At 46.0% G+C, this 10,462-nt stretch overlaps 1 pseudogene; it reads right to left on the bottom strand.

Annotated features, from left to right (window-relative positions):
* Positions 1–5,343: 5,343 nt before the first annotated feature.
* The window catches only part of LOC110595296, a 15,682-nt pseudogene continuing 10,563 nt past the window's right edge, over positions 5,344–10,462 (bottom strand).

Here is a 10,462-nt window from a genome sequence, read left to right as displayed (position 1 = left end):
TATGGTTTGAATGTCCCCTTCAAAACTCATGCTGAAATATAATTGCCACGTGATAGACCTGGAAGGTGAGGCCTCTAAGGGGTGATTAGGTCCTGAGGACTTCTGCCCTCATGAATGGATGAAGGAGTGATTTGTGATTGCAGGTGTGGGCTTGATTTCCTTTCTCTGTCTCACGGCTTGCTTGTCCTTCCGCCTTGGAATTAATGCAGCACAGGAGTCCTCACAAAATGTCGGCAGTGTGCTCTTCCTGGACTTCCCAGCCCTCAGCATCTTGAGGCAAATAAACTGTTCTTTGTAAATTACTCAGTCTGTGGTATTATGTTACAGCAGTAGAAAATAGACTTAAGACAGCCAGATTAGCTGGAAACGTTTCTCTGACGGTTGATTTAAAGTGGTGTAAGGCAGGGCTAATGAGAACTGGGGCAACAGGGATGGGGACAGAGAGGTGGACACTTATATAGATGTTAAAAAGGTAACATTGGCTAGGCTCGGTGGCTCAGCCTGTAATCCCAGCACTTTGGGAGGCCGGGGGGAGTGGATTGCTTAAGCCCGCAGGTTCGAGACCAGCCCAGGCAACTTGGCAAGAACTTGTCTCTACAAAAAAAAAAGGTAACATTGATGCTTCTTTTTTAATCCATTTAAATAAATTTTGGTCAAATATGCATACCACAAAAATTACCATTTTAATAGTTTTTAAGTGTACCATGGCAATTAGGCACATTTCCATTATTGTGCAACCATGACTATCACTCACCTCCAGAACTTTTTAATCTTCCCAAACTGAAAATCTGTACCATGAAACAATAACACCCTCTTAGCCCCTGGCAACCACCAGGCACTGATGATTCCCAGCAGATTACTCTGAGTATTCTTTTTTTTTTTTTGAGTTGGAGTCTCACTCCGTCGCCCAGGCTGGAGTGCAGTGGCATGTTTATAGCCACCCCAGCATCAACCTGCTGGGCTCCGGCCATCCTTCCACCTCAGCCTTCCAAGTAGCTGGAACTACAGGTGCATGCTACCACACCCAGCTAATTTTTTGATTTATCGTAGAAGCGAGGTCTCACCAAGTTGCCCAGGCTGGTCTCAAACCCTTGGGCTCAGGCAATTCTCCCCCCTCAGCCTCCCACATGTGCTGGGATTACAGGTGTGAGCCACTGCGCCCAGCTCCAAATACCTTTTTTTTTTGAGTTGGAGTCTCACTCTGTCGCCCAGACTGGAGCGCAGTGGCCGCTCCCGGCCACCGCAGCCTCGACCTGCTGGGCTCTGGCGATCCTCCTGCCTCAGCCTTCCGAGTAGCAGGAACTACAGGTGCGCGCTACCACGCCCGGCTAATTTTTGATTTATTGCAGAGATGGGGTCTCGCCAAGTTGCCTGGGTGGGTCTTGAATCCGCGGGCTCAGGCAATCCACTCGGCCTCCCAAAGCGCAGAATTACAGGGTGAGCCACCGAGCCGGCTCCAAATACCTTTTAAGCATATCTTGAATCTGCGTTCTCTTTCTTATCCCAACCTCCAGCTCTTTGGTTCAGGCCCACGTCATCTGGAATCTGGTTCATGAAAACAGTTTTTCCTTGGGTCCCTCTGTTTCAAGTCTTGGAACCTTCAGTTCCATATCTACACAGACATCAAACATGATGACCTAAAACCCAAACATGCCCTTATTTAAACATCCAGATTGCTTCCTTGTTGCCCACAGGATAAAGTGCAGGATCCTTAACACGGCAGACAAGGTCCTCTGTGTTCGGCCCCTGATGGACACTTCATTCTCTCCTCGGAGCTTTTCCCTTGCTAACTGTGCTCTCACGAGCCCAAGCATGATGCTCTCCTCCGACCCAGCTGATTCATGAAGCCTCTACCAGGCTGCTCCTCTGCCTTTCCCCTACACTTCACTTGACTCATTCCCTCTCTTCGTTAGATTCAGGCTGAGTGCGGTGGCTCACGCCTGTAATCCCAGCACTTTGGGAGGCTGAGGTGGGTGGATTGCTTGAGCTAGGAGTTCAAGACCAACCTGGGCAACATAGTAAGACCTCATCTCTACAAAAAAATTAGCGGGGTATGGTGGTGCCCACCTGTAGTCCCAGCTACTTGGGAGGCTGAGGCAGGCAGATGACTTGAACCCTGAAGTTTGAGGCTGTGGTGAGCCATGATAGTGCCACTGCACTCCAGCCTGGGTGATAGAGTGAGACCCAGACTCAAAAAAAAAAAAATTCATCTCAGGATCCTTTTTGCCAACAGTAACTCTCCTGATGACTCCTTAACTCTGATGGGGTTATAGTCTCTTTCTCCTTTATACAATATACAGATACAATATACAGATACTATTTTATCTTCCAGTTGGAGTCTCACTGTCACCCAGGCAGGAGTGCAGTGGCACGCTCACAGCCACCCCAGCCTCAACCTGCTGGGCTCAGGTGATTCTTCCGCCTCAGCCTTCCAAGTAGCTGGAAATACAGGTGCACGCCACTATGCCCGGCTAATTTTTTGATTTATTATAGAGACAAGATCTTGCTATGTTGCTCGGGCTGGTCTCAAACCCTGGGCTCAGGTAATCCTCTCGCCTCTGCCTCCCAAAGTGCTGGGATTACAGGTATGAGCCACTGCGCCCGGCTCAGTTACTATAACTGTACTTCTCATTTGTGTTGAAAAGATGTTTATACATCTGTCTCCTTTAATGATTGATCGGCTCATTGAACACAGGGACTATATATTCCTACCACCCCAGTGGAGGAATGATCAATAATGTTTGCAGAATGAATGAATGCTGTAAAGGAAGCAAATAAGTAAACAAAACACACACATGGGAGACTATCAAGTGGTATTCAAAGCAGTGCTGAATGTGATTAGTGCAAAGTCTGTGTGGGACAGACTTCAAGTTCTGTGGGCTGGAGCAAACTATGAGAAGATAAGTTCTTGTCCCTTGGTAGAAATTAGGGCTATAGCTACTGTGGACTAATTTTTTTTTTTTAATTTTGCAAAACTGTAGTAATTAGTATTCTAGAATAGTGCTATTCCAAGTATGTTCTCTGGACCAACTATATTGATTTCATCAGGGTGTTTGTTAAAATTACAGATTTTGGCCAGGCGTGGTGGCTCAAGCCTATAATCCCAGCACTTTGGGAGGCTGAGGCGAGAGAATTGCCTGAGTCCGTGAGTTCGAGATCAGCTTGGGCAACTTCGCAAGACCTAGTCTCTACAATAAATTAAAAAATTAGCTGGGCGTGGTAGTGTGCTCCTGTAGTTCTAGCTACTTGGAAGGTTGAGGCAGAAGGATCGTCCACGGTGACTGTGAGCAGTGGGCCACTGCCTTCCAGTCTGGGCGACAGAGTGAGACTCCAACTCAAAAAAAAAAAAAGCAGATTTTTAGGCTCCACTCTAGACCTATTGAATCTAAATCGCCATTTAAAAAAATTAAAAAATGATTTTTTCAGCTGGGCGCAGTGGCTCAAGCCTTAACTCTTGGGAGGTGAAGGCGAGAGGACTGCCTGAGCTCAGGGGTTCAAACCAGCCCTAGCTACATGGCAAGACCTCATCTCTACAATAAATCAAAAAATTAGCTGGGCGTGGTGGTGCACGCCTGTGGGTCCAGTTACTTGGAAGGGTGAGATAGAAGGATGGCCTGAACCCAGCAGGTCAAGGCTGCGGTGGCCGTGAGCATTTCACTGCACTCCAGCCTGGGCAACAGAGTGAGACTTCGACTCAAAAACAAAAGGAAAAAAAAAAGATTTTTTTAAATTGTAGAGACAGGGTCTCACTATGTTACCCAGGCTGGTCTTGAACTCCTGGGCTCAAGTGATCTTCCTGCCTGGCCTCCCAAAGTGCTGGGATTACAGGCATGAGCCACGCTGTCCTGACTCTGAATTTTTAACTAGACCCTAAGGCCATTCATATGAGCATTCCAGTTTTAGAAGCATGCTCTAGGAATTTGCTTTATTGTCTGGGACAGGGAGGGAGTCTGTGAGTTCTATCCCTTTGGATTTGGTAAAATCTGGACAGACCATTTTGCCAAAATCTGAAACTTGAACATGGTTGAGAGAGAGAGGAAAGATCCACAAGAGACCTTTTTTTCCTAAAACCTACATCTGTAAGGGCTCTTGCTTATGTGATACGAAGGAATTAGTTATTATTTTTTTTTTTGGAGTATATCATTTCTTTTGTGAATTGGGCTCAACCTCCTGGGCTCAGGTGATCCTTCTGCCTCAGCCTCCTGAGTAGCTGGGACTACAGACATGAACCACCATGCCCAGGCGGAGTGAGTTGTTTAGTTAAACTCATTTGCTCTGTGGGACTTGGCTGATGGATATTACAGCTGGACTTTGAGGGGAGGGGGATGCCTAGAGCAAAAGACTCAGATCTCGTGAGTGTGCCCAGATGGGCGGGTCGGGAGACTCAGTGCTTCACAGGCAGGGTCAAACAGGAGGTGTGTGGCCTGGGACTAGGTTTGGCTAAACAAATAGACCTAGCTAAGACCAGGCAGGCTGGGTGTGGCAGAAATTGCACCAAGATGGATTGGTAGGTGAGCGAGAGGCCAGGGCAGCCTGGGTCAGGGTGAGAATCAGATGAGGCAATTCCTGGGGTTGGGGCAGTGACTGGGGCTGGGTTCTCAGCTCAGGAGCAAGCTTCAGGAATGGGGTGAGGCTCAGGTCTGGGGTCAGGGTCATCATTCTTGGTGATTGGAAGCAATACGTTTGGCATTTTAAAGAGATGGCTTTAAAAATACCCTGCTTTATGTGGCAGTTGGTGGACTTGTAGGTCCCCCCTGGTCCTAAGGACATCTCACAGGAGGCATGGGGTGAGATGGCAGAAGGGTATGTGCCCTCCCAGCACCCCAATGTGCCCTTCTTTTATGTTATTTGTTGTGTGACTCCGGCATTCAAATATGATGTTTTGATGTTTCACAGCAGAAATAATTGCAGCCACTGGAGATGAGTTGGAAGGTGAACAATGACATATACTGAAAAGTACTGACACCACCCTTTTTCTTCTTTTAGAGGAGAGGATTGTGGATCAGAATTTGGACTTGCACAAGATCGGGAGTGGCTGAGAGACTTATTACTGCCCGTCAGGCTCAGGAAGTCAAGCACAGTCATGTTGGGGTGATCATCTTGCAAGAAATAGAGTAAAAATCATCACAGTAGGGGCAATATATACTTTATTTCTTTTTCTTTCTCATAATTGAACGTTTATTGGTTGTGTTGAAGATCAGTACACAGAATTTCAATTTGTACACAATTCTTCACATATGTACTGAAAATCTAAAAAGCCATGTATCATTATTATTTTTTTTTCAAAAGGGCAGAATTAATATTCTATTGTCATTTTATAATCAGATGGCAGTTGCATTTTGTAAATAAAAAAAAAACAATTCCAAGTTTTAAATAGCCAACGACTGGTTATGTTTTCAGAAAACATAATTAGATTAATTCATTAATGGTGGCTTCAAGCTTTTCCTTATTAGCTCCAGAAAATTCACCTACCTTCTGTCCCTTTTTAAAAAACTGGAAGGTTGGCCTACATTTGACTTCACACTCTGAAGCAACAGCCTGACAGTCATCCACATCTACTTCAAGGAATACCACACTGGAATACTTTTCAGAGAGGGAATAAAAGAAAGGCTTGATCATTTTGCAAGGCCCACACCACGTTGCTGAGAAGTCAACTACAAGTTTATCACCTGCAGCTTCTAAGGCTTCCTGAAAAGAGGCCTTGCTACCGATCTATTTCTTCACATTTTGGCTGTTGGAATCTGAGGAGCAGCTGTAAAAACCAATGGAAATGGATCCTCAGCACCGGACTGAGCTTCTCGTTATTTTTTAAAGCGTTATTCCAGTGACTTTCTAGCTTAAAATTTGGAGGCAAACTTTTCTTAAGAGGATATCAAGTACCAGTATCTTCAAATGGTGATGAGCTGTTACATACATCCCACCAATTCACAATTTATCACATACACAATATACTCCATTTTTCAATTTTTCCCAGCACATTAACAGAGTTATTAGGAAAACAGGACTACCATGGCCAAAGCTGTCACAGAGTGCACACAATTCTGACAGGGAGAGCCATGATCATGGAGTGATTTTCTTTGAAACAATTCTACTAAAAAACAACATGGGTAGGCGGAAGGATCGCCGGAGCCCAGCAGGTCGAGGCTGCGGTGGCCGGGAGCGGCCACTGGACTCCAGTCTGGGCGACAGAGTGAGACTCCGACTCAAAAAGAAGAAAAAAAAAAGTCATTTGACTGTTCAAGACATTTAAATGCAGAACTGTGATCTATGTGGCCACTTAATATACTTTGTATGATGGGATATAAAAATGAATCCTTCATCTATGGAATGCTCAGCTGACACCCAGGATGGTCAAGGCCTCCCGTAATTCAAGATCCCACACGATTTTCTGGTTGTACCAAAAAATAAATAGCCAGCGAATAGTTTCACCTCTTAAAAAAAAAAAAGCATTTATACTTGAAAAATGGAGTGAAGTGGGATTCCCTTCTTCTTAAAAATGTTTCTAAAGCTACTAAAAAAACTCGCATTTTCCATACAGTTGATAAAAATATTCCTCTAGATTGTACCAGAAGGGAGACAGGGCCTAAGGATAAGACATGGCATGTGATATTATTCAGACTTGGCTTCTTCCTCTCCTGCTTCAGCAGGGACTGAACTCTCTGTTTTCTGCAGATAATGCTTCTTTAGTTTCTTGGTTGGTCACTTCCACCTGGTTTCCCTTTTCCTTTTTGCATGCTTAATTTATTTATTTTGAGTCAAAGTCTCACTCACTCTGTTGCCCAGGCTGGAGCACAGTGGCACGCTCACGGCCACGGTGGCCTCGACCTGCTGGGCTCAGGGGATCCTTCCGCCTCAGCCTTCCAAGTAGCCAGAACTACAGGCATGTGCCACCACACTTGGCTAATTTTTTGATTTATTGTAAAAAATAAAGAGAGAGATGAGGTCTCGCCAAGGTGCCCAGGCTGGTCTCGAAACCCTGGACTCAGGCAATCCTCTTGCCTCCGCCTCCCAAAGTGCTGGAATGACAGACAGGCTTGAGCCACCATGCCTGGCTGCCTGCACTTTTTGGTCTAAAGATTGATCTTTTCCTGCTGCCTTTTTTGGCTTCGTTTCCACTTTTGCAGGAGCAGGTTTCCCCCACAACTGGGCAGATCTCCTCCTGGGCTCCTCCTTTGTCACCCCGCCTTGGCGGAGCTGATCTTGGGCATCTTGGTGGTGGACAGGGCACGTACTGGGTGCTTGCAGGCCCTGGGCCGCCCAAGCTACTGAGAGCTATGCTTCCTTAATATGAAAGCAGATTGTATTGACTTGGGAGAAAAGCTAGTCCTCGCTATGGTGAGCTTGCTTTTTAGGTAACGTGAAGAAATTGGCAGCAGTATGCAATGTCGACTTCATTCATGGGAAGAGAGATAGCTCCTTCTCATTTTGGGTCTGGTAAATCTGGACAGAGGAAAAATTGTCACCATTTTGCCAAAATCTGAAGCTTGAACATGGGTTAAACAGAGAGAAAGAATTGCCTGTGCGGTGTGGCTCACGCCTGTAATTCCCACATTTTGAGAGGCGGAGGCGAGAGGATTGCTTGAGTCCAGGAGTTTGAGACCAGCCTAGGAAACACAGTGAGACTGCGTCTTTACAAAAAAGAAAAAAAAATAGCCTGGTATGGTGGTGCACATTTGTAGTTTCAGCTACTTGGGAGGCTGAGGCAGAAGGATCGCCTGAGCCCAGAAAGTTGAGGCTGTGGTGAACTGTGCACATACTTCTGCACTCCAGCCTGGATGACAGAGTAAGACCCTGACTTAAAAAAGTGTGTGTGTGCGGGGCGGTTTAACCCCCCCCCCCTTCTTTTCTTAAAACCTAGGTCTGTAAGTGCTCCTGCTTAAGTGATATAGTGACTTCCAGTCTTACACTGCACTCCTCTGTAATAGTTCCCTTGCCCAACAGGAAATAAACATTGTAGCTCCCCACGAAAACACTGGGAATGATTTTTCCTCCCTGGGGAAGGCAAGAGGATGCTGGCAGGGGCTGAGATCTGATAGCCAGGGAGGACTCAGCTGTCCCCATCACCTTGGGTTTGCTAGGAGTCATTTGATCACGAGTCACAAGTGGCTCTCCTGGTGAGAGAGAACTCGAGGCTGATTCATCTGAATTCTCACTCCCTTCCACAGGGGAACAGAGAACTTACTAGTAGGACAGAAAGGAAGAGTCTTGTTATCACTCAGGGAACCAGAACTATGGCCTGGGCCTTGTATTCATAGAGGTCCCCAAGTACAGTGTAGACTTTGCTATTACCGCCAAATAAGGCCACACTGTCTCTGTATTCATTGGATGTATTCAAAGTTTTGGTTGATTAAAAACAAATGTTTAAAATGTGCCAACTCTGTTCTGGTGTTTCTTTATTTTTAAATATACCCACAGCCAGAAAAATAGAAGGTCTCATCCTGTCTGACATCCGAGAGGCCCTGCCTGCGACACCCAGGTGTAGTAGAATGTGAAATCAGCTGTGATATTGTAGAAAGTGACTCATGGTTCTGTATGTTCTGAAATGGTGTGAACGTTGTATTCTCCTTTTCAAGGCAGACACTAAAAACAAAGGAAGTCAATGAGTACCAGTTTTGTGGGCCAATTGACCAAAACCACCACAGCTTGTGACCTCTCCTCACCCAAAGGACTCCAGGCTGCCTGGCTCTGAAGTGCTGCCTGCTGGGGCAGGTCCTGGCCTCCAGTGTGGATCCTGCACTTCTAGACCTGAAACTGTAGTCCTGGGGAAACAGGGCTCACCTCAGGGCTTCACAATCCTGGCATCTGGCAGAAGGCGGATTCTGAGTCCTTGAAACCTTTTTTTGCTGGGCTTTCCCTCCTTCCCCTCTTTTCCCCTTCTACCTTCTTTCTTTCCTTCCTTCCTTCCTTCCTTCCTTCCTCTCGCTCTCTCAATTTTACTGTGGATATTTAAGGTATACAATATGATGTTATGAGATACATATAGGTAGTAATATGGTTACTATAATGAAGCAAGTTAACATGTCCATCATCTCACATAGTTACCCATTATTTTGGTGGCAAAAGCAGTTAAAATCTACTCAGTCAATATTCTGAATGCAATGCATTATTATTATTATTATTATTATTATTTGATTTGGAGTCTCACTCTGTCACCCAGACTGGAGTGCAGTGGGACACTCCTGGCCACCACAGCCTTGACCTGCTGGGCTCCGGTGATCCTTCCGCCTCAGCCTTACAAGTAGCCGGAACTACAGGTGCGCACCACCACGCCCGGCTGATTTTTAGTTTATTGTAGAGATGAGGTCTTGCCAAGTTGCCCGGGTGGGTCTCGAACCTGTGGGCTCAGGCAATCCGCTCACCTCAGCCTCCCAAAGTGCTGGGATTACAGGCTGAGCCACCGAGCCCGGCTGCAATGCAATATTATTAATTGTACAGTCTTCATGTTGTCTTCGTTTTGTACATTGTTTGTCTGACATATCTGCTACTTTGTATTTTTTTACTACTTATGTTTCCCCATTTCCTTTCCACCCACCCCCACCCCTGGTAACCATTATTTCATTCCTGTGTACTTTTTTTTGAAGATTCCATATATAGGTGAGATCATACCATATTTTTCTTTCTGTGTCTGGCTATTTTACTTAGCATAATATCCTCCAAGTTCATCCTTGTTGTGGCAAATGTCAGGATCTCCTTTTCTTTTCTTTTCTTTTTTTTGAATTGCAGTCTCACTCTGTCATCCAGGCTGAAGTGCAGTGGCACACTCACGACCACCCCAGCGTTGACCTGCTGGGCTCCGGCAAGCCATCTGCCTCAGCCTTCCAAGTAGCTGGAACTACAGGTGCGCACTATCATGCCTGGCTAATTTTTTATTTATTTTAGAGAGAAGTTCTCGCTAAGTTGCCCAGGCTGGTCTCAAACCTGTGGGCTCAGGCAATCCACGTGCCTCAGCCTCCAAAAGTTCTGGGATTACAGGCTGGGCCATCAAGCCTGGCCTAATTTTTTGATTTATTGTAGAGACGAGGTCTTGCCAAGTTGCCCAGGCTGGTCTCAAATCCCTGGACTCAGGCAATCCTCTCATCTCGGCCTCCCAAAGTACTGGAGTTATAAACTTGAGCAACCACGCCCAGCTTCCTTTTCAAGGCTTAATAATACTCAATTATATATATATACGGGGGTGCCAAAAAAGTATATGCATTTAAAGCATGATGTTTGCTTAAAAGATGGTGTTAATCAAATGGACGCTAGTCACCATGCGACAAGCAGGACAGTACAAGAAAATGGGTTAGCCGGGCTCGGTGGCTCAGCCTATAATCTCGCGCCTTGGGAGGCTGAGGTGAGTGGATTGCCTGAGCCAGCGGGTTCGAGACCCGCCTGGGTAACTCGGCGAGACCTCATCTCTACAATAAATCAAAAACTAGCTGGGCGTGGTAGTGCGCGCCTGTAGTTCCAGCTACTTGGAAGG

This window comes from Carlito syrichta, unplaced genomic scaffold (genome assembly GCF_000164805.1).
Source record: "Carlito syrichta isolate Samal-C Ts95f unplaced genomic scaffold, Tarsius_syrichta-2.0.1 Scaffold289201, whole genome shotgun sequence".
NCBI lineage: Eukaryota > Metazoa > Chordata > Mammalia > Primates > Tarsiidae > Carlito > Carlito syrichta.
The sequence above is the reverse complement of the archived record's forward strand: the minus strand, read 5'-3'. Positions and strand labels throughout refer to the sequence as shown.